General features: G+C 41.4%; 1 protein-coding gene and 1 non-coding gene across 8 annotated transcripts in view; both read left to right on the forward strand.

Annotated features, from left to right (window-relative positions):
* ZMYM4 (zinc finger MYM-type containing 4) overlaps nt 1-24869 on the forward strand; it is a 159101-nt gene that overhangs the window by 22136 nt on the left and 112096 nt on the right. For 2 of the 7 annotated variants that reach the window (XM_009204639.4, XM_021944064.2), the window contains exon 2: nt 7962-8023. The exons of the other annotated variants lie outside the window; for them this stretch is intronic. The gene's annotated coding sequence lies outside the window, so the exon portion shown is untranslated. The remainder of the gene's footprint in view (nt 1-7961; nt 8024-24869) is intronic. 7 annotated transcript variants of the gene reach the window in all.
* Nucleotides 23309-23460, forward strand: LOC116272122. The gene has a single exon (XR_004180842.1). It is a non-coding gene; the product is annotated as a small nucleolar RNA SNORA62/SNORA6 family (small nucleolar RNA).

Raw genomic sequence — 24869 nt, forward strand, 5'->3', positions numbered from 1 at the left:
TAGGACTTGTTGATAAATGTAGTGAAATAAGACCTCTGACCCCTAGGTAGCAGGGTCAGTGCTAGATAGTTGGTGGCACCATTAATTGAGATAGGAAAACTGGGGAAAGAATATGCAGTGGTTGGGATGAAAGAGGAAGCTATTATTTCCTTACTTTAGATCACTCTATTGATTTAAAAATTGATGATTATTTAACACCTACAGTGTAGTCTAAATCAGGGGTTCTCAACGTTGGCACTATTGGCATTATGGACCAGGTAATTCTTTGTTGTGGGGTATTGTCTTGTGCATTGTGGGATATTCAGCTGCATACTTAACCCACTATCAACTAAGATGTCAGTAGCACTGCCCCACTAGTTGTGGTAACTAAAAAGATCTCCAGACATTACCAGTATCTTCTGGGGAACAAAATTGCCCCTGGTTGAATATCACTGGTCTAGATACTTTTACCATATATCCTAAAGACCTTTTTAGATTGTTGTATTCTAGATATAATAGCTGCTTTTCATACCATTCACTTATATAAATTATGATAATATATCATAGTGATTGACTTGCCAGTTTTCTTTCTTTTTTTTTGTTGAGATGGAGTCTCGCTTGGTTGCCCAGGCTGGAGTGCAGTGGCGTGATCTCAACTAACTGCAACCCCTGGTTCCCAGGCTCAAGTGATTCTCCCACCTCAGCCTCTGGAGTAGCTGAGATTACAGATGCGCACTACCATGCCCAGCTAATTTTTTGTATTTTTAGTAGAGTCGGGGTTTCTCCATGTTGGCCAGGCTGGCCTTGAACTCCTGATCTCAAGTGATCCACCTGCCTTGGCCTGCCAAAGTGCTGGGATTACAGATGTAAGCAATCTCGCCTGGACTGACTTTCCAGTTTTCTTGTCTTTTTAAAAATCATATTTTATTCACCCATAACTACTAATTATACTTATGCTTAGCATATTTCTTTCTAGGATATTTCTTTGCAGGTGTATGTTTTTACATGGTTGATATCACATGTACAGACATGTACAGTTCTGTTTCCTGATTTTATTTATTTATTTAGTTTTTATTTTTTTAGAGATAGGATCTGACTCTGTCACCCAGGCTGGGGTGCAGTGGTGCAATCATAGCTCACTGCAGCCTTGAACTCCTGAGCTCAAGGGATCCTCCTGCCTCTCCAATAGGTAGGACTATAGGCGCATGCCACCATGCCTGGCTTATTTTTCATTTTTTATTTTTTGTAGAGATTGGGGTCTTGCTGTGTTGCCTAGGCTAGTCTTGAACTCCTGACCTCAAACAATCTTCCTGCCTCGGCCTTCCACAGTGTGTTGGGACTATAGGAACGAGCCACCATGCCTGACTGGATGAAAATATTCTAGAATTGATTGTGGTAATGGTTGTACAACTCTGAATATACTAAACACAATTGAATTGTGCAATTTAGATTGATGAGTTATGTGGCAATTGAATTATATCTCAATAAAGCTGTTATTTTTAAAAAAGAAGCTAAACCAAATAGCATTATATGTAGTTTCTGTCTGTAGCTCTAGTTCTGTATAAATTAAATTAACTGGTTCAGGCATGTGATAAATATTTTTGAAATAAGGTTTATTGCAGTATAATTTATATAGAGTAAAATTCATCCTTTTATTATACAGTTCTGTAAGGTTTGATAAATGCATATAGTGGTGTAACTAGCACTATAATCAAGATGCAGTACATTTTCATCACCCCTCAGATTCTTTTATGCCCCTTTATAGCCAGCGTTTCCCCATCCTCTGCCTCTAGCAGCCACTCAATCTGTTTTCTATTCTATAGTTTTCCCTTTTCAGAAGATCATGTTAATCATACTTTACAGTGTGTTGCCTTTGAGTTTGGCTTTTTTCACTTAGCATCATGTGTTTGAGATTTATACATGTTGCGTGTGTCTTACTAATAGTTCATTGTGTGGATGTACTGAATTTGATTATTCAATCAGTTGAAAGATATTTATGTTGTTTCTAGTTTTTGGTGATTATGAATAAAATCACTATAAACATTTGCCTATAGGTTTTTAAAAAATATACTTTTTTTTTTTTTTTTGAGCAAGGTCTCTCTCTGTGGCCCAGGCTGGAGTGTAGTGGTCTGGTACAATCTCAGCTCACTATATCCTGGGCTCAGGTGATCATCCTCTGCATCCTGGGCTCCTGTGATCATCCCGTCGCAGTGTCGGAGTAGCTGGGACTACAGACAGTCACTACCACGCCTCTCGAATTTTTCTATTTTTAGTAGAGATGGGGTTTCTCCGTGTTGCCCAGGCTGGTCTCGAACTCCTGAGCTCAAGCGATCCACCTGCTTCTGCCTCTGCCTCCCGAAGTGCTGGGATTGCAGCCATCGCACCTGGCCAAAAATATACTGTATTTTAAACAAGAACACACTACCTTTAACAATTTGCTGTTAGAAAGAAAATTTAAAGCAAGATATTTCATTCCCAGAAAGACTTAATAAAAGGAAGATGCTAATTATGTTGGGCCTAATTTCTTCTCATATATAGTTTTTCAAATTTAATTCTTTCCACAATGAATTTGAGGCAGATTACAAAAAGATATATATGAGTAAAAGAAATAAGGGTTGTGACAAAGGAAAATACAGATAATTCTAATGTGATTGATCAGAGAATATGATTAGTTAAGTATGTTCTATTATTAAATGGAGAGAATATTACTGCATCTGCCAAGAAACAACATTTTCTAGTCCTGATTCTAAAGGTAATTTCAGATGTGATTCTTCACTGAGTAATGTCTTCAGTAATGTTTTCTTTTTAACAGAAAAATTCAGCCTGAATTTCTTGTCTATAGGTTTTTATGTAAACATGTTTTCATTTTTCTTGGGTAAAAAGGAGTAGGATTACTGGATCATATAAATACTGTATGTCTTCTTATATTGTGTTTTGAGAGTTCTTTATATATTTTGAATACACATCCTTTATTAATGTTTTGAAAATAATTTTCTCCCAGTTTATGGCTTGTCTTCACTTTCTTTTTTTGCAGAAATAGGGTGCCGGGTCTTGCTTTGTTGCCTAGGCTGGTCTCATATTTCTGGCCTAAAGTGACCCTCCCACATCAGCTTCATTTTCTTAAGTGTTTTTCAAAGAGCAGAAAATTTTTATTTTGATGAAGTCTACTTTATCAATTTTTTTTATGGATTATGCTTTTTGTGTCATATCTAACTTCTGTGCCTTTTAGCATTTTATTTTTTCTGTCTGCAGATGTGTTCCTACCTGTTCTTCCTTCAAGAACCAGCTTTTTCTTTTTTTTCCCCTTTGTCTCCAGACATAGCTATAGTTATTATCAATAATAGTAGTGGTAGTGATTGTTACTTTTTTTTTTTTTTTTTTTTTTTTGAGACAGAGTTTCACTCTTGTCAGCCAGGCTGGAGTGCAACGGTGCGACCTCAGCTCACTGCAACCTATGCCTCCTGAGTTCAAGCGATTCTCCTGCCTCAGCCTCCCAAGTAGCTGGGATTACACCTGCCACTGCGCCTGTCTAGTTTTTGTGTTTTTAGTAGATACAAGGTTTCACCATGTGTTGGTCAGGCTGTTCTTGAACTCCTGACCTCAGGTGATCCAACCCACCTTGGCCTCCCAAAGTGCTGGGATTACAGGTGTGAGCTACCATGCCAGGCCGTGATTGTTACTATTTAGCAGGCCCTTTTTGCACCACATTCTTGCTTTGATACCATAGTATTTTTATTTAAGTCTTACAAGTAAAAGCAATTCTAAAGTTAGTTGGGAACTGAAGCCCAAGATAGAGATTGAGGCGAGTGAATATGCACACAGACGTTCAGACACACAAATTTAATTTTGTAGAAATCAGCAGACAGATAGCATCAGAAGACCTAAGAGAAAGCTTATCTTGGTTTAGTCTTTTGCTTTTGTTTTAGTTTTAGACACAGGGTCTTGGTATGTTGCCCAGGCTGGAATGCAGTAGCTATTCACAGGCGAGACCCCACTACTGATCAGCATGGGAGTTTTGAACTGCTCCGTTTCTGACCTGAGCCAGTTCACTCCTCCTTAGGTAACTTGGTGGTCTCCTGCACTTGGGAGGTTACCATATTGAAGTCTTACATTGTGCAGACACCGAATCGGCATAGCTAGCACACTATAGCCCAGAACTCCTGGGCTCGAGTGATTCTCCTGCCTCAGCCTCCCGAGTAACTGGGGCTATGGGCATATACCACATAGTGCAGCGGTTTAGTTGTTTTTTTTGAGACAGAGTCTTGCTCTGTTGCCCAGCCTGGAGTGCAACAGCATGGTCTCAGGCAGCTGCAACCTCCACCTCCTGGATTCAAGCAGTTCTCCTGCCTCACCCTCCCGAATAGCTGGGATTACACGCATCTGCCACCATGCCCAGCTAATTTTTTTGTATTTTTAGTAGAGACGAGGTTTCACCATGTTAGCTAGGCTGACCTGAGGTGATCCACTCGCCTCAGCCTCCCAAAGTGCTTAGATTATAGGCGTGAGCCACCGTGCCCTGCAGTTTAGTTGTTTTAATTAACAATGTGCTTTAGAACTCCCAGGGGAGTTTCCCCACTTCCCCACCCGCCTTCCCGCCTTTACAATATGAAAATGCCCAGGCCTTGTCTATTCTAGACCTTCTGAAATAGAACGTGAGGGAGAAAGTGAAGTATTGTAGAGTAGGTACTGCTACCATAATAGAATCATGTCTGTGATACCATTAACTGTTTTTGTTTTTTTGTTTGTTTGTTTTTTGTTTTGAGACAGGTTCTTGCTCTGTCACCCAGGCTGGAGTATGGTGGCGTGATCATGACTTTCTACAGCCTCTAACGCCCAGGCTCAAGCAACCCTCCCACCTCAGCCTCCTGAGTAGCTGGGACTACAGGTGCACGCCACCATGCTTGGCTAATTTTTTTTTCTCTATTTTTTGTAGAGACAGAGTCTTTCTGTGTTACTTAGGCTGGTCTCAAAGTCCTGGGCTCAAATGATCCTCCTGCCTCAGCCTCCCAAAGTGCTAGGACTACAGGTGTGAACCACCATACCATGCCATTAACGTGGTTTTTGTTTTTGTTTTTGAGATGGAGTCTCGCTGTGTCACCCAGGCTGGAGTGCAGTGGCAGGATCTTGGCTCACTGCAACCTCTGCCTCCCAGGTTCAAAAGATTCTACTGCCTCCGCCTCCTGAGTAGCTGAGATTACAGGCAACGTGGCACCACAGCTGGCTAATATTTGTATTTTTAATAGAGATAAGGGGTTTTGCCATGTTGATCAGGCTGGTGTTGAACTCCTGACCTCAGGTGATTCATCTGCCTCGGCCTCCCAAAGTGCTAAGATGACAGGCATGAACTGCTGCACCCGGCTGTTTTTTTTTTTTAATGGATTAAATGGAAATACAGATAGTATCTAATTCTGTTTCAGTAAGTTTCGATAGGCTAGCGCACATGAAATACCTATAGCATATCCAAGGTGGTAATTTCTCGAAGCAAAGGAGAAAGAGTAGAAGTCAAGGGTAGTGTCATGGGAGCCCTGGAGGTCAATGCTAGGAAGTGGGAATAAACATACTTTTTTTAGCCTTCCATTCTGTGGAACACTTGAATTATTTAAGAATCAGGCCAGGTGCGGTGGCTCACACCTGTAATCCCAGCACTTTGGGAGGCCGAGGCAGGCGGATCACAGTCAGGAGATTGAGACCATCCTGGCCAATACAGTGAAACCCCGTCTCTACTAAAAATACAAGGCCGGGCACGGTGGCTCAAGCCTGTAATCCCAGCACTTTGGGAGGCCGAGACGGGCGGATCACGAGGTCAGCAGATCGAGACCATCCTGGCTAACACGGTGAAACCCCGGCTCTACTGCTAAAAAATACAAAAAAATAGCCGGGCGAGGTGGCGGCTCAGGTCCCAGCACGGGAGGCTGAGGCAGAATGGCGAACCCGGGAGGCATGGAGTTGCAGTGAGCTGGAGATCAGGCCACTGCACTCCAGCCTGGGCTGCAGAGCCAGACTGGGGTTCTCAAAAAAAAAAAAAAAAAAAAACAAAAAAAATTAGCCGGCATACAGTGGCACTATGTCCAGCTACTGAGCGAGGCAGGAGAATTGCTTGAACTCAGGGAGGGTGAGGTTGCAGTGAGCCAAGATTGTACCACTGCACTCCAGCCTGGGTGACAGAGTGAGACTCTGTCTCAAAAAAAAAAAAAAGAATAAAAATGTTTGTTCCAATTATTCTTTCGTTCAGTCTTTTCTCTTGAAATTGACTGTGGCATATCTTAATAACTTCCTTGCTTCTTTATATGATCTTTATATGATCTTTTCATAGAATATGTGAAAACTCTGGGACTTGGGAAAAAATAGAGTGGTACATCATGTTCCTGGATGGAAAAACTCAGTATTATAAAAATATGTGTTCCGTAAAATTAATTAAAACTAATATTATTACATTAAGTATCCCAGTGGGGGTTTAAAAAATTATTCTATTTGATGATATATAGGGCAGAATAATACGTGAAAGGCAAGACAATTTTGAATTAGAAGAATTATGAAGGCAGAGGACAGTAGGGGAATATAGAACCTTGTTCTATGGTAGGGTCTTAAATATGATACTGGTATGGGAATGCTGAAATTGTTACAGATAAACAGATTCATGTCTATATAACAGTAGAGTATATAGATCATTCATATTTGGATGGTCTACTGGCCATTTTGGGGAAAAAGTTAGATCTTTTTTTATTCCAAATGCCAATACATATCCTGTCTGGGTTTAATACATAAATATAAGAAAATGAAACTATTAAAGTACTGAAAGAAAATGTAGGTGAATATCTTGGGATGAGGAATGCCTTTCCAAGCATAAACAAAAAAATTAATTCAAAAGAATGAGATTTAATTACATTGAAAAAATGGTCACATTTTGAAAAAGGTAAATGACTTTCAAATATCAGAGAACTGACTTTTCAGAACAAGGTATTGAACAGATAAAAACAATAGATAACCACTTCAGGAGTCATTTTAGATTCCACTGTGCTCCACATCCCTAATTTCTATTCCGGTCACCATTCTTGCTTTCATTCAACAAGTGTTTGAGTGCCTATTATGCATGAGGAACCATTGTAGGTACGGAGGATACAGTAATGAATAAAATGGAGAAAATCTCTGCTCTATGGAGTTTACATTCCAGGGATGGGGTGGGAATAACTGCTAAACAATTAATGTAGAACATTTTAAATAAAACATTTCTGTAGAGGAAGATAAAGCAGACAATGGAAATACAGTGTACTTTGGTGGAGGGGGTATTGCAATTCTGAACAGTGGCAATTAAGCAAAGATCTGAAAGAAATGAGAAGTCATATGGGTATCTGATAGGAGGAACATTCCAGGTAGAAGGAACAGCATGGGCAAAGATTATGAGGCAGGAGAGTGTTGTATATGTTTTGTGAGCATCAAAGAGGCAGCACAAAGGCAGTAGCTGAACATGAGTGAGCAAGGTGGTGAATAACAGGAGATGAGATTGGGGAATAGCAGGATATAGATAATGTAGGGCCTTTTAAGGTCAGATAATTTGTTGCAGGGGCTGTTCTGTACATTGTAGGACATTTAAGCATCCCTAGTTTCTATCCACCAGATTTCAATAGCACCCCCAAGTTCTGACAACCAAAACTGCCTCCAGACATTGCCAGATTTTCTAGATTTGGGGAGCAAAATTGCCCTGGTTGAGAACCACAGGTCTGCTAAATGGGTGCTTACTCCTTTGAGAAGACTTGGAGGAAGATTTATGGTATATATTTGCTGTAATGGTGCAGAGTCCTTCCTCAAGGGGACCCAGTCTGTCCTCAGTCAAGAGTCTCTGGCTGGGCCTGTGAATTGACTAGGTTTGGAAACTGGGCAAATGCCCCTGACTTGCATTGTGATAACTCAAGTTGGGTTTTGGCCACCAGATTTAGACATTTTTCTGTTATATAGATTAAACTGCCCATCTATTTCATTCCTAGGAACATCGTGATCAATTAGCCACTGCCAAAGATCCCTGCTGGCCAAAACATTCTGATTACCGGTATGTCCCTGCTGTCCTTGTCTTTGGGGTTAAATACTGCCATTTGGCCTCTGCTACTTTGGTATCCCATTATCCTTGGTGAAATCAAGGAGCCCATCTCAGTGGTGGCATTTTCTGCAGTTATCCCTGACCTACAAAGGAGAACAGCCACAGGACTTTTCAAAGATATGAGTGTTCCCCTTATTGACAGAATGACCCCTGGGCCTTCTCAGGGAATGTAGTTGGGTGGTAGATGTGCAGGTTGCAGAGGGTGAATCCACTTCAGGATTCCCTCTTCCAGATAGTGCCAGGGAAATCTGTCTCAGTCTTATTAAATGTAGGCTATTGTTGACTCTAAGTTTCAGTCAACAACCAAGGAAGCCACTAGAGACACCTCCAGCTACACAAGCTAACATATTCAATTCAGAATCTGTAGTACATGCACCTCATATCAGTAAATTCTAACCACCTTAGTGTAATATCCTAAGACCCTGTTTTCACATGTCCCCCAGATTTCTGCTTTTGTATATTAGCAAAATCTTGGAATTTTTTGCCTTTAAAGCTGTTTCCTGTAAAGCTGTTTCCATATTGTGTACCTGTCCCCCTACAACATGCTGAGATTTGACCCTAGTTATGGCTCTAGTGATGATTGGGTTAGCTGTGGTTGGTTTTGAGGAGAATGAACGTCCTCCTGTAGAGCATCTACTGCACATAAGGATATCACATAATTTTCCAGCAAAAGAAGACTATTCTTTTTAGATACAGAGGGCAGATGGAAGTCTGAAATTGTCAGTTTCATTCTGATCCAACCAGATACTCCCATTTGAAATTTCAAAGTCCCATTATTTCCCAATAATTGCTCTTACTTTTTCTTTTTCTTTCTTTCTTTTTTGAGATGGGAGTTTCACTCTTATTGCCCAGGCTGGAGTGCAGTGACGCCATCTTGGCTTACTGCAGTCTCCACCTCCCAGGTTTAGGCGATTCTCCTGCCTCAGCCTCCTGAGTAGCTGGGATTACAGGCCTGCGCCACCACACCCTGCTAACGTTTGCATTTTTAGCAGAGATGGAGTTTCACCATGTTGGTCAGGCTGGTCTTGAACTCCTGACAGGTGATCCACTTGCCCTGGCCTCCCAAAGTGCTGGGATTACAGGCGTGAGCCATCATGCCTGGCCTGCTCTTACTTTTTCTTTCTTTTTTTTTTTTTTGAGATGGAGGCTCACTCTGTCTGCTTTTACTTTTGCACAATAAACTTGGCAAGACTGAATTCAACTAATTTTGTCATTCAGCAGTTTGCACAATTAAATTTTGCATTTGATTTTCAGCAATATCAACCTGTGGTTATATAAGAATTAAGATTATTAATACAAAAATGAGCCAGGCATGGTGGCTTACACCTGAGGGTGAGATGGGAGGATGGTTTGAGCCTGGGAGGCAGAGGTTGCCGTGAGCCGAGGTTGCAGTGAGCTGAGATCACGCCACTGCACTCCAGCCTGGGTGCTTGTCACAAAAAAATATATGTATATTTAAGGTTGTCATGAAAGGTCTCTCTTTTCTCTGACTGTGACTTGAGCTGACTTAATGGACTTGAACTTGTTATTTTCATCAGAAATGCACAAGAGCACTTAAAGAATTCATCTCATATAACAGACTTTGTAGTCATCATTACTGCTTTACTAGTTAAGTTCAATAGCCGTTTGGGTTCCCAAGGTACTTGCTTTAGTTGGCATTTCATCATCACCAACCACAGGCGATAGCCTGATTAACTGTGATGCCCCTGCATATGTGGGATTATTACCAAACTAGTTCCTGCTTGAGCCTTATACTCAAGCCCAAGGACACAATGAAAACCAATTCTGAATCCCATCTTTGTATGCCTGTCTCCTATGACCAGTGCCACTACCAATCCTGTATCAGAGGACAGAAACCACACAGTAATTTGAATATGGAAAGTTTAACATGAAGAATTATTTACCGTTAATGGGGAATTAACTCTAACGCATAAAGAGAACGCTAAAGATGCAGAATAACAGTAGAGGAAGTGGCCACTACCTCTAGGTCTGAGGCAGAGTAACAAGGGTGGAATAAATCTGAATGATGGCCAGCCCACCAGCTTCAAGGCTGAGATTCGGATCTAGTTGGAGAAGGTGTGGTCCACTGGATGCTGGAAACATTTGAGGTGCGGCAGACTTTTGCTGGCAATTACAAAATGCCCCTCTGGGGTGCCAATAAAAGTCAGTAGGATGGTGAGTCCCTCATCTCTACGAAAAATAAAAAAATTAGCTGGACACACTGGTGCTCACCTATGGTCCCAGCTACTTGGGAGGCTGAGGTGGAAAGATTGCTTGAGTGTAGGAGAACAAGGCTGCAGTGCACTTATTGTGTTTGTAGCACAACACTCCAGCCTGGGCAACAGAGGATACCATGTCTCAAAAAAAGTCACTGGGAAGCCGCTTGCTGAATCTGGTTAAGAAGCCAGCTGGGACACTGGCAAAATTCTCTGGGAATTCTGTCTCCCATAGGGGTGCTGCTGAAACTTGCAGGGTAGCTGCTCTCTGGAGTGCTGACAGAACTTGTCAGGAAACTAGTCATGCATGTGTTCCTGTGTCACTGAGACTTGTTGGGGAGTTGGTCCCTGGGAGGGCCATTTGGAGTCCTGCACAACACCTCCACTGGAGCAAGCCAGCTAGAGAACAGTGTAACAGGAAGAGAAGCCCCTTCCTTCTGGAGTATTCCTCCAGTGCCATCTACTGACAAAGGTTAACATTGTGCCAGCTGTCAAAGGAGGAAGTTTTACAGAGTCCATCCCCATTACGTAAAGCAGGGCAGAGAAGAGTGGGTTTGGAGTTGAGAGGCAATCCATTTATGACTGGTGAGAACCCACATAGTTACATTACCATACTCTTCGTTCCTTAGGGTAGACGCTTGTTTTCATATGCTGAAGGACTTTCCTTTAATACGTCTTTTGTAGTACTGGTCTGGTAGTGATGAATTCTCTTGTTTCTGAACAACTGTTTATTTTGCCTTCAGTTTTGAAAGTTTTTTGTTTGTTTGTTTGTTTGTTTTAAAAAAACAGAGTCTTGCTATGTTGCCCAGGCTGAACTCAAATTCTTGAGCTCAGGTGATCCTCTCGCCCCAGCCTCTTGAGTAGCTGGGATTACAGGTATGATGCACCACCACACCTGGTGTAGTTTTGAAAGGTATTTTTGCAGGATTTTGAATTCTAGGTTGACATTTTCCTTTACTTTCAGTACTTTAAAGATGTTGCTCCTATACCTTCTGGATTGCTTTGTTACCAATGGAAGGTGTCCAGGTTCTTGGCGTCTTGAACAAAGAATTGGATAAAATGCACAAATAAAGTAGGAAAAGAATGAAGCAAAAACAGATTTATTGAAAATGGGAGTACACTTCACAGTGTGGGAGCCAGTTGGAGCATAGGGGCTCAAGGGTGCCATTACACAATTTTCCCGGATTTAAATACTCTTTAGAGGTTTCCCATTGGTTACCTGGCGTACACACTATGTAAATGAGGTAGTGGCCACCAATGAGAGGCTAAAGTTAAGTTACAAATGTTACACCTTATGCAAGCCTCTGGTTGTGGAAAGCAACCAGTCAGAGGCTAAAGTGAAGTTACAAAGTTACACTTCTATGCAAACAAAGACTTTGCCGGGAATCAGTCTGATTAGTTGCCTGATAGGTTGCAGAAAGGAACCAACCAAAGACTAAAGTGAAGTTACATAGTTACACTCTTATGCAAACGTCTGATTGGTTGCAGAAAACAATCAACAGAGTTTTTTTTGTTTTTTTTTTTTGAGACAGTCTTGCTGTGCTCTGTCGCCCAGGCTGGAGTGCAATGACATGATCTCGGCTCACTGCAAGCTTCGCCCACTATGTTCATGCCATTCTCCTGCCTCAGCCTCCCAAGTAGGTGGGACTACAGGCGCCCGCCACCACACCCACCTAATTTTTTTTTGTTGTTTGTTTTTTTTTGTTTTTTTGAGACGGAGTCTGGCTCTGTTGCCCAGGCTGGAGTGCAGTGGCCGGATCTCAGCTCACTGCAAGCCCCGTCTCCCGGGTTCACGCCATTCTCCTGCCTCAGCCTCCCAAGTAGCTGGGAGTACAGGCGCCCGCCACCTCGCCCGGCTAATTTTTTTTGTATTTTAGTAGAGACGGGGTTTCACTGTGTTTGCCAGGATGGTCTCGATCTCCTGACCTCGTGATCCTCCCGTCTCAGCCTCCCAAAGTGCTGGGATTACAGGCTTGACCCACCGCGCCCAGCCAATTTTTTTATATTTTTAGTAGAGACGGGTTTTCACAGTGTTTGCCAGGATGGTCTCCATCTCCTGACCTCGTGATCCGCCCACCTCGGTCTCCCAAAGTGCTGGGATTACAGGCGTGAGCCACTGTGCCCGGCAACAGAGATTCTTTCAGTTTTCCATCTGCCACATAGAAAAAGAGTGGGGTTTGCAAAGGGAGTAGCCTCCAGTTGTTTTGTTACTTAGGTGTGGAAATTTGGGGTTTTCCTTTTGATTTAGCTCTGGTAAGTCAGTGTGAATTGGCCTTAGGTTCCCTGCCTCCAGATTCTATTTTCCTGCCTCAGCATTGGCTCTATGAGTCTACTGTTAGTATTTTTTTTTTTTTTTTTTTTGAGACGGAGTCTCGCTGTGTCGCCCAGGCTGGAGTGCAGTGGCGCGATCTCGGCTCACTGCAAGCTCCGCCTCCCGGGTTCACGCCATTCTCCCGCCTCAGCCTCCGAGTAGCTGGGACTACAGGCGGCCGCCACCACGCCCGGCTAGTTTTTTTGTATTTTTAGTAGAGACGGGGTTTCACCATGTTAGCCAGGATGGTCTCGATCTCCTGACCTCATGATCCACCCGCCTCGGCCTCCCAAAGTGCTGGGATTACAGGCTTGAGCCACCACGCCCGGCCTACTGTTACTATTTTTGTTGCTTTGGATGTAATACCATTTTCCCCTTAGCTGCATTTAAGAATTCTCTATCACTTCTTATCAGGAATTTGATTATGCCTTTATGCCTTGGTATGGTTTATTTCAAACTTTTGCACAGGGTTCATTGAGCATTCTGATTCTGTGAATATACAGCTTTCATAAAATTGGGAAGTTTTGGCCATTATATTTTCAAAATCTTTTTGTCTTCTCGCCAGCATATTTATCGACTCCAGTTATATGCACATTATATCACTTGATGTTGTTCCATAGCTCACTAATTTTCTTTAGCCTTTTTTCTCTTTTTATTTTGGACTGTTTCTTTTGCTGTATGTTCTAATTCACCAGTCTTCTGCAGTGTATAATTTTCTCTTATTTCCATTCTGTGTAATTTTCATCTTAGACATTGGGTTTTTCATCTCTAAGTTCAGTTTGGGTCCTTTTTATATATATCTGTGTGTTTCCTTAGTATGTTCATTCTTTCACCTCTACCTTCTTCAATATTTGGAATATATTTATAGTTCTTTTGGTAGTCTACTAGTTTTATCATTTGTATCATTTCTGGGTCTGTTTTTTCTGTTGATTAACCTTTTTCATTATAAATTTGCTATTCTTGCTTTTTTGCATGCTTGGTAGCTTTTGATTGAATGCTAGACATTGTAACCTCTACCTAGTTGGGTGCAGGGCTTAAAAAATTCCCTTAACTGTTCTTAAACTTTGTTCTGGGATACAGTAAAGTTACTAGAAACAGATATTTTTGGTACCCTTTATCCCTGCCTTAAAAAAAAAAATTAAGATAAACAGGTCTTTTTGAGGCTTACTTTTAATCTTTGTTAGGTGGTGGCACCAGAATAGCTTCTTGGTGAAAGCTAATTTTATCCTACTGCTGACTTAGTACCCTATTGAATATTTGATGCCCCATGTGATACCCCATGTGTTAGAAGGTCTTTTCCTTCTGAGCTGAGTGCAGTGGCTCACACCTGTAATCCCAGCACTTTAGGAGGCTGAGGTGGGCAGATCACTTAAGGTCAGGTGTTCAAGACCAGCCTGGCCAACATGGTGAAACCTCGTCTCAAAGTACAAAATTAGCCGGGCGTGGTAGTGGGCGCCTGTAGTCCCAGCTACTCAGGAGACTGAGGCAGGAGGATCAGTTGAACCTGGGAGGTGGAGGCTGCAGTGAGCCAAGATCATGCTGCTGCACTCCAGCCTGGGTGACAGAGTGAGAGGCTGTTTCAAAAAACAAACAAACAAAAAAGTGTTTTCCTTCTGGCTGATGGGACGTGAACTATTTCAGGCCCTGTATAAACTCTAGGAATTGTTCTGCCCGCTTTGTTCAGGTGACTGTTTCACTGGCCTCCATGGTTTCTTCTCTTACTTGTACTTAGCTGAAGACTAGAGGAGAGTCCTCTGCAGATCTCTGGACTTCTCAGTGTATCTCTCTCCTTTTTAGTATTCTGCTATGTGAATTCTGACCTATGTGAATTCTGACCTCTTTGATGTCTGCTAACTCTGAACCCTATTTCCTCAACTTTGGGAGATTGCCAGGCTCCATTTAGGTTTACTCTGTATGCTTTGTGGCCTGGAAACTCTCCAGACTGTAAACTGGGGCAATGATAGGACTCACCTCATTTGTTTCTCTTCTCTCAGAGCTTACTGTTCTATTCTGCCTGTTAAATGCCTGAAAAACTTACTTCATATATTTTGTCTGACCTTTTAGTTGTTTAAGGCAGGAAGATAAATCCAGTGTCTGTTACTTCTTAATAGCCAAAAAGTTGAAGTCCTGTTCCATTCGTTTTTGCTGTCTTAGCTCAGTCTCTAGAACAAGGGTCAGCAAGCTGTAGCTCACAGGCCAAATTCTAGTTGGTAGCCTATTTTTGTATTATCCACAAGCTAAAAATGGCTCTTGCCTTTTTTTTTTTTTTTTTTTTTTAATTTTTTTTGAGACAGGGCCTTGCTGTGTTACTCAAGCCGGGGTTCAGTGACACCATCACAGCTCACTGCAGCCTTGACCCCTGGGCTCAATAGATCCTCCTGCCTCAGCCTCTAGAGAAGCTGTGACTACAGGCCTGTGCCAGCAGACTGGCTAATTTGACTTTTCTTTTTTTTTTTTTTTTTTTGAGGTGGAATCTAGCTCTGTTGCCCAGGCTGAAGTGCAGTGGTGCAATCTCAGCTCACTGCAAGTTCCGCCTCCCGGGTTCATGCCATTCTTCTGCCTCAGCCTCCCAAGTAGCTGGGACTACAGGCGCCCGCCACCACGCCCGGCTAATTTTTTGTATTTTTAGTAGAAACGGGGGTTCACCGTGTTAGCCAGGATGGTCTCGATCTCCTGACCTCGTGATCCACCCACCTCGGCCTCCCAAAGTGCTGGGATTACAGGTGTGAGCCACAACACCCGGCCTAATTTGACTATTTTTTGTAGAGATGGGGTCTTTCTATGTTGCTAAGTTAGTTTCAAACTCCTGGGCTTAAGTGATCCTCCAGCCTTCACCTCCTAAAGTGCTGGGATTACAGGTGTAAGCTACTGCACCCAGTCTGACTTTTGCATTTTAAAGAGCTGTTTTTAAAAAAGAGAGCCTGATGTGGTGACTCATGCCTGTAATCTCAGCTGTCTCAGCTACTCTGGAGGCTGGAGGTGGGAGGATTGCTTGAGGCCTGGAGTTTGAGACCAGCCTGAGCAATATAGGATAACACTGTCTCCTTCAAAAAAAAAAAAAAAAAAAAAAAAAGGCCAGGACATAGTGACCACACCTATCTATATTCCTAGCTCCACCAGAGGTTGAGGTGGGAGGATCACTTGAGTCTGGGAGTTCGAGTCCAGCCTGGGAAACCTGGCAAAAAAAAACCCTTGTCTTTGCAAAAAATCCAAAAATTAGTTAGGTGTAGTGGTGGTTGCCTGTAGTGCCAGCTACTCTGGAGGCTGAGGTGGGAGGATCAGTTGAACTTGGGAGGTTGAGGCTGCAGTGAGCTGTCATGGTGCCACTAAACTCCCGCCTGGTGACAGAGGGATACCTTGTTTCAAAAAAAAAAAAAGAAAAAGAAAAAGAAAAAATTGCTTGTAGTATTTCTTTATTTTCCTTGTAATGTCTGTAGGTTTGTAGTGGTGTTCCCTCTTTCATTCCTGGTATTGGCAATTTGTAGGTTTTTTTTTTTTTTTTTTTTTGAGACGGAGTCACCCAGGCTGGAGTACAGTGGCACAACCTCAGCTCACTGCAACCTCCGCCTTCTTGGTTCAAGCAATTTTCCTGCCTCACCCTCCCAAGTAGCTGGGACTATAGGCACACACCATCACACTGAGCAAATGTTTGTATTTTTAGTAGAGACAGGGCTTTGCCATGTTGGCCAGGCTGGTCTCAAACTTACCTCAAGTGATACATGCCTGAGCCATGGCGCCCAGCCTATATTGATCTTTTGATAGAACTCATTTTTGGTTTCACTTATTTTTATGCTGTTCTTAATTTTCTATTTAATTTGTTTTTGCTTTTATCATTATTTGATTGATTTTTGCTTTTATCTTTATTATTTCCTTCTTTCCACTTATTTTGGGTTTACTTTGCTTTCTTTTCCTAGCTTCTTGATTTGGCATCCTTCTTTAAGTTATATCGATAGCTTATGGTTTAAAGCTAGAGACATTTCTAAGCCCTGTTTTAAGTGCATCCCCAAACTCTTAGTAAGTTGTGTTTTTATTATCATTCAGTTCAAAATATTTACTGAGTTTTCTCTGATTTATTTTTCTGCTTACATTACCATACAGTTTCTTTTTTTTTTTCTTTTGTTTCCTTTTTTTTTTTTTTGAAACGGAGTCTTGCACTGTCGCCTGGGCTGGAGTGCAATGGCGTGATCTTGGCTCACTGCAACCTCTGCCTCCCGGGTTCATGTGATTCTCCTGCTTCAGCTTCCTGAGTAGCTGGGATTACAGGTGCACACCACCACACCGGGCTAATTTTTTGTATTTTTAGTAGAGATGGGGTTTCGTTATGTTGACCAGGCTGGTCTCGAACTCCTGACCTAGTGATCTGCCTGCCTCGGTCTCCCAAAGTGCTGGGATTACAGGCATGAGCCACCGTGCCCGGCCATACAGTTTATTTAGAAGTGTGCTTAATTTCTAATTTTTGATATTGTAATTATCTTGTTTTTTAGTGATTTCAAATTTAATACCACTGAGGTCAGAGAATATGTTTTCTGTTATTTCAGTTATTTGATTTTTGTTTCCTTTTTTTTTTCTTTGAGACGGGTTCTGGCTCTGTTGTCCAGGCAGGGGTGCAATGACTCGATCGTAGCTTACTGCAACCTCTGCCTCCTGTGCTTAAACCATCCTCCCACCTCAGCCTCCTAAGAGTAGCTGTAACATGTGCCACCATGCCTGGCTAATTTTTTTTTTTTTTTTTTTTTAAGATACAGGGTTTCGCAGTGTTGCCCAGGCTGGTCTCCAGCTTCTGGCCTCAAGCAATCTTCTCACCTTGGCCTTCCAAAGTGATAGGATTACAGGTGTGAACAACCACTCCCAGCCTTAATTATTTGATTTTTATCGATGCTCCTTTTTTATGGTCCAGCATATAGTGTATCTTGGTGCCCCCAGAAGTAAACTTTATTTATTGTATTATTATTTTTTGAGACAGAGGCTTGCTCTGTCAGCAGACTGGAGTGCTGTGACGCAATCTCGGCTCACTGCAACTTTCGATTCCCTGGTTCAAGCGATTCTCCTGCCTCAGCCTCCCGAGTAGCTGGTATTACAGGAATGCGCTACTACGACCGGCTAGTTTTTGTATTTTTAGTAGAGATGGGGTTTCACCATATTGGCCAGGATGGTCTCGATCTCCTGACCTCGTGATCCGCCCGCCTTGGCCTCCCAAAGTGCTGGGATTACAGGTGTGAGCAGATGCGCACGGCCCACAAGTAAACTTTAAAAAGTGCACACCACAGTTATTAGGTGTAGTGTTCCTATAAATATCACTTGGGTCAAGTTTGTTGGTAGGACTGTTAAAATCATCTGTGTCTTACTTGATTTTTTGTCTTGTTCTAACAACTGACAGAACTATAAATCTGCAGTCACAGTTGGAGATTTTACTTATCCCTTTAGTTCTGTTTTTTTCTTCATATATTTTGAAGTTGTATTGTTGCTTCACATGTAGAGTTATGTCTTGTTGATGATCATATTTAGTGACTATTCTTTTTTCTTTCTTTCTTTTTTTTTCTTTTTTAAATATTTTTCCTCAAGTGATCTCTCAGCCTCCCAAAGTGTTGGGATTACAGACTTGGGCCACCATGCTTGGCCGAGTGACTCTATTCTTGTCATGTTTTCTATTTTTTTTTTTTTTTTGGAGACAGTGTCTTGCTCTATCACCCAGGCTGGAGTGGGTGGCGTAATCATAACTTACTGCAGCCTTGAACTCCTGGGCTCAAGCAGTCCTCCCATCTCAGCCTCCCAAGTAGCTGGAACTACAGGTGCACACCACTGTGCCTGGCTGAGTTTTCTTATTTTTTGTAGAGATGGGGTCTTTCTTGCTTTGTTGCCCAGGCTGGTCTCTAACTCCTGGCCTCAAGTGATCATCCTTCCTTTGCCTCCCAAAGTGTTGGGATTACAGGTGTGAGCCACTGTGCTGGGTGTATACTTTCTCTTTAGGCCTACTATATCTGAGATTAATGTGGTTATATGTAATATCAGGGTTTTTTTATGCTTAGTGTTTGGATTGATGTGTGTTACCCTCCCCACCCTCTGACTTTCAGTCTGTGTCTCTATGTGGGTTTTGCCTTTTTCTCTAGTCCAACAGTTTGTAATTGTTGTGTTTATTCCTTTTAGACTTAATGTAGTAATTACATAGTTGGATTTAAGTCTTTTGTCTTCTTATTTATGTCTTATTGATGCCATTTGTTCTTTATTCTTGCGTTATTGTAGGTAGATTGCATTTTTTTTTTTTTTTTTTTTACTGTTCTGAGTATTTAGATGTATTCCGTTGTATTTAGAGGTTATTGTAAAGATTACAGCATGCATCTTTTAAGTTATTATCTTTAAAAATTACATCATTTATAGAACCTGTAGAATAGTATATTTCACTTATCTCTCTTCCTTCCTTTCTCCCCACCATATTTTAGGCCCTTGTCTTATATTTTCCTTCTATGAATGCTTGTTTATTTTTTAAGTATCAGTAAGCTCTCATGAATTCTTTAATCAGTGTGTCATGATCCATTGTTACCAGTATTCATTTTGATACTCAAATTATCCCATATTCAGGCAGTGGGAGCCCCTCTAACCTACCTTCTTTTTGTTTTGTTTCATTTTATTTTTAAAAATATCCATTAGTTTTTTGGTCTTTACTTAGTTTTTAACACAATAAGATGTTCCAGAGCGATCTTTTAAATTCTTTAATCACATTATGGCTCTACTTAAAATTTTTCAGTGGCTTTCTGCTAACCATATGATAAAGTTCAAAATCATTCAAGGTTGGGCATATGTGGTCCTGATTATATATCTAGTTTTATGTCTTGTTTCTTTCACACCTATACTCCATTTCTTCTGTTGTGGACCTCCTCCACTAAAACTTTCTTACCTTTTCCTATAGCACATGCTTTTTCATCCTTCTAGTCTAATGGATGCCTTTTAAATTTATAGACTAGGTTAAGTCACTGCTAAATAAATTCAATAGCATTTTCTTCTTCCCCATGATACCATTCATCTAACTGTGTAATTGTTTGTGTAATATCTGTATTTTCTGATAAACTGTGAAAAGTACAGAAATGCTTCATTTTCAGATCTGTTTTAACATAGTTTTAATGTAGACTAGCACAGTTTGTACCTGATTTGTAGCAGGCAAATATGCAATAAATAACTGTTGGCTAACTGACTGAACTGGGCATGTTAACTCTCTGAATGTCCTTGAGTGATTTCTTTTTCCTCATCTCTGAAATCAGAGATCTCTGTTAATACTAAATTATCTTTAAACTTACTTTCATGTTTTGAATTCTTAGTAGTATCATTTAGTAGGAATGATAGAGAGACTAACTGAATTTGAACATAAAAGTCCACATTAGAGTAAGGGGAGAAAACACTGGATTGGTAGTGAAAACTTGGTAGGTTTAGGTTTTAGTGCTACACAGTTTAGAAAGCTTTCAGGGTATGAATGCACTGCAAAAACCCCTGTACCTTGCTTGGTATAGTGTCTGGCTCTGACATCACATGGGTACCCTTGGACAAACAGAATTTACTTAGAAGGTAAATGATGTTTTTCTGTGTATCTGCAAACGCATGTAGTACTTTAAATAATTGTTTTTAAAAAACTAAAAATTTCTTTTTTATTATTTTTTGAGATGAAGTCTTGCTCCTGTTCCCCAAGCTAGAGTGCAATGGCATGATCTTAGCTCACTGCAACCTCCGCCTCCCGGGTTCAAGCGATTCACCTGCCTCAGCCTCCCAAGTAGCTGGGATTACAGGCACCTGCCACCACACCTGGCTAACTTTTTATTGTTTTGAGATGGAATCTCGATATCACCCAGGCTGGACTGCAGTGGCTCAATCTCGGCTCACTGCAACCTCCACCTCCTGGGTTCAAGCAATTATCCTGCCTCAGCCTCCTGAGTAGCTGGGACTACAGCATGTGTCACCACAACTGGCTAATTTTTGTATTTTTAGTAGAAATGGGGTTTTGCCATGTTGGCCAGGCTGGTCTTGTATTCCTGACCTCAAGTGATCCACCTGCCTCTTCCCAAAGTGCTGGGATTATTAGGCATGAGCCACTGCACCTGACCATAGTACTTAATTTTAAGACAGTTTATTCACTTAATAATATATAGAGAGTATCTACTGTGTCCCACACAAATGAAATATGATGGTATATACAAACATATAGACAGACATATCACATGCTAGGTGCTTGAGAAATGGGAGTTCATTCATTGAGAAATTTCAGACTTTTAGGCCCAATCTCTCGTAATTTGGTGATTGAGCTGGTCTAGAACCCTAGTCGCCTGAACTAGTCTATTTTAGTGTTCTACTTGAAGTACTAGAATCAAAATGAGTTTTCGTAGTTAAGAGTGGATGATAAGACCGGGTGTGGTGGTTTACACCTATAATCCCAGCTCTTTGGAAGACCAAGAAGGATGAATCACTTGAGCTTAGTAGTTTGAGACCATCCTGGGCAACATGGCGAAACCCTGTCTCTACCAAAAATACAAAAATTAGCTGGGCATGGTGGCACATGCCTGTAGTCCCAGCAACTCAGGAGGCTGAGGTGGGAGGTTTGCTTGAGCCTGGGGGGTGGAGGTTGCAGTGAGCTGAGATCACACCAGTGCACTCCAGCCTGGGTGACAGAGTGAGACTCTGTCTCAGAAAACAAAACAAAGAAAGTGGATGATAAAAGGAAATTTTTTGCTTTTGGAAGATTCATGCAAAACAATAATACCAAATAATTGACATAGCAAGTTAAAAGATTAGAGCAGACAGCCTTGTTTGAAAGAGGAAAAGTGGTGTGAGTGACAGAAAATGGAAGACATATTAGAATGGTATGTGAATCTGGGGAGAAATGGTTGATGGGTTTGAGAGAGGTTCTATAGTACAGATGACTTCCTGACTAAATATGGATGCCAGCCTCATTGAATCTGAGAAATGAAATAAGATGACTTAATTGTTGACATTTTATAATATTAATTTTATAATTTTGGTTATACGTGGTACAAGTTTGGGGATCTTTATGAAAATGAGTTATTTAAATAAACTTTCTTCTTTGAATGCATTTTTGTAAATTTAGCTTATTTCTTTGATATAGACAGAAATGTTTTTCTTAAATTTTAAGAATAGCTTTATTTTTGCATTATGTATTCAACAAACACATATGTGTCCTTTAAATTGTGCTGGGCATTGCCTTAGATTTGTTCCTTAGACTTGTAAGGAAAGGATAAAATTGTTTTAGGTAATTGAGCAATAAAGAATTTAGAATAATTTGGTCTAGGCCAGGTGCGGTGGCTCACGCCTGTAATCCCAGCACTTTGGGAGGCCGAGGCGGGTGGATCACGAGGTCAGAAGATCGAGACCATCCTGGCTAACATGGTGAAACCCCATCTCTACTAAAAATACAAAAAATTAGCCAGGCATGGTGGCGGGTGCCTGTAGTCCTAGCTACTCAGAAGTCTGAGGGAGGAGAATGGCATGAACCTGGGAGGCTGAGTTTGCAGTGAGTGGAGATCGCGCCACTGCACTCCAGCCTGGGCGACAGAGCAAGACTCTGTCTCAAAAAAAAAAAAAAAAATAAAGAACAATTTGGTCTAATATTTGGCTTTGTTCTGATCGTTTATATGTGTGTAATGATTATATATTCAGAAAGGGGAGATTATACATAAGAAACTGTAGGTTATCCTGTTTCATCTGTCTCTTTAAAAGCCTTGTAATTGTTTTGTTAGTAAATTTTTAGGGATGGGTTGGGGAAGGCAGTTGTCTGCCATTATAATTACACTTTATATTTGAGATTTAAAAATACTTTACAGTGATTGCTTGAGCCCAGGAGCTTGAGGCTACAGTGAGCTATGATCGCACCACTGTAGTCCAAATCCAGCCTGGCCGACAGAGTGAGACTCTGTCTTTAAAAAAAAAAACACCAAAAAACTCTAGAATATTCTGATTTATTTATTTTTCAAATAATTCTATAAGAGAACTATATTTAAGGGACATCTTCTTAAAGAAACAAGTATTTTGTGGGTTTTTTTTTTTTTTTTTTTTTGAGACAGTTTCACTCTTGTTGCCCGGGCTCTAGAGTGCAATGGCGTGATCTTGGCTCACTGCAACCTCCACCTCCCAGGTTCAAGCGATTCTCCTGCCTCAGGCCTCCCGAGTAGCTGAGATTAAGGTACCCACCATCACGCCCAGCTAATGTTTGTATTTTTTTTTTTAGTAGAGACGGGGTTTCACCATGTTGGCCAGGCTGGTCTCGAATTCCTGACTTCAAGTGATCTGCCTGCCTCAGCCTCCCAAAGTGTTGGGATTACAGGCGTGAGCCACTGCATCCGACCATTTTGTGGTTATCTTTGAATGTCTTACTTTTATTATTTTATTTTTATTTTTATTTTTATTTTTTTTGAGACGGAGTCTCGCTCTGTCGCCCAGGCTGGAGTGCAGTGGCTGGATCTCAGCTCACTGCAAGCTCCGCCTCCCAGGTTTACGCCATTCTCCTGCCTCAGCCTCCCCAGTAGCTGGGATTACAGTCGCCCGCCACCTCGCCGGGCTAGTTTTTTGTATTTTTTAGTAGAGACGGGGTTTCACCGTGTTAGCCAGGATGGTCTCGATCTCCTGACCTCGTGATCCGCCCGTCTCGGCCTCCCAAAGTGCTGGGATTACAGGCTTGAGCCACCGCGCCCGGCCGAATGTCTTACTTTTATTATAAAGGCAACATTGTTGTAAATGATTTCAAAGATTTAAAAAGGTATAAGCTTACAAGTGTAGGTAGTGTGCTATGTGAGGGGCAAGTTTTTCACTAACATCACATGGGGCTCTGATCCAGTGAGTGGAGTTTGATAGTAATTTTTGATACAAGTGAAAATAAATAAATAAAAATAAAAAGGTATACAGAAAAGATAAAAATCTCTTGTAATTTTACTACTCACTGCATTTACAATTATACATAAATTTATCTTGCATACATATGTATTTCATTTTTTAAATGAATGTATGTTAAAATTCCTTTTTTTTTCTTTTTTTGTGTTGTTTGTCTCTGTTTAAAGATTGTTGTTGGCCGGGCGCGGTGGCTCAAGCCTGTAATCCCAGCACTTTGGGAGGCCGAGAAGGGCAGATCACAAGGTCAGGAGATCGAGACCATTCTGGCTAACACGGTGAAACCCTGTCTCTACTAAAAAATACAAAAAACTAGCTGGGCGTGGTGGCGGGCGCCTGTAGTCCCAGCTACTTGGGAGGCTGAGGCAGGAGAATGGCGTGAACCCGGGAGGCGGAGCTTGCAGTGAGCTGAGATCTGGACACTGCACTCCAGCCTGGGCAACAGAGCAAGACTCCGTCTCAAAAAAAAAAAAAAAAGTTTGTTGTTTGTTTTTGTTTAGGTTTTAGCAGTTTGATTATGAGTGTCTTGGTGTATATATCTTTGGATTTTCCTGTTTGACGTTTGCTTAGCTTCTTTAATCTGCAGATATCTATCTGTCTTTCGTCAAATTTGGGAAGTTTTCAGCCGTTATTTCTTCAGATATTTTTTCTGCTCTGCAGTCTTTCTCCTCTGCTTCTGGAACTCTGATGCCATAAATATTATACCTTTTTATACCTTTATCGTGATAAAATATACATAGCATAAAATCTTCCATGTAACCATTTTTAGATGTATAATTCAGTGGCATTAAGTACATTCACATTGTTGTACTAGTATTAACACCATCTATCTCCAGTACCCTCTATCTTATTCTTTTTAAAGTCTGTGTAGAATTTCATGTATAATCTATCTTAATAAATTAACCATTTCCCTGCAGTGGGATTTTAAAGTACTTTTTTAATTGTTTAAATTATATGGCAGCAAATGTCTATCTTAAATATTTTTTCTTTCTTTTCTTTTTCTTCCCTTCTTTTTCTTCTTTCTCTTCTTTCCCTTCTTTCCCTTCTTTCTTTCCCCTCCTTCCCTTCCTTCCTTTTTTGAGACGGAGTCTCACTCTGTTGCCCAGGCTGGATTGCAGTGGCGCAATCTTGGCTGATTGCAACCTCTGCCTCCCGGGTTCAAGTGATTTTTGTGCCTCAGCTTTCCGAGTAGCTGGGATTACAGGTGTGTGCCACCATACCTGGCTAATTTATTTTATTATTACTGTTTTTTGGAGATGGAGTCTTGCTCTGTCACCCAGGCTGGAGTGCAGTGGCACGATCTTAGCTCACTGTAACCTCTGCCTCCTGAGTTCAAGCAATTCTCCTGCCTCAGCCTCCAGAGTAGCTGGGACTGCAGGCGCGTGCCACCACA

Source organism: Papio anubis, chromosome 1, assembly GCF_008728515.1.
Source record: "Papio anubis isolate 15944 chromosome 1, Panubis1.0, whole genome shotgun sequence".
Lineage (NCBI taxonomy): Eukaryota > Metazoa > Chordata > Mammalia > Primates > Cercopithecidae > Papio > Papio anubis.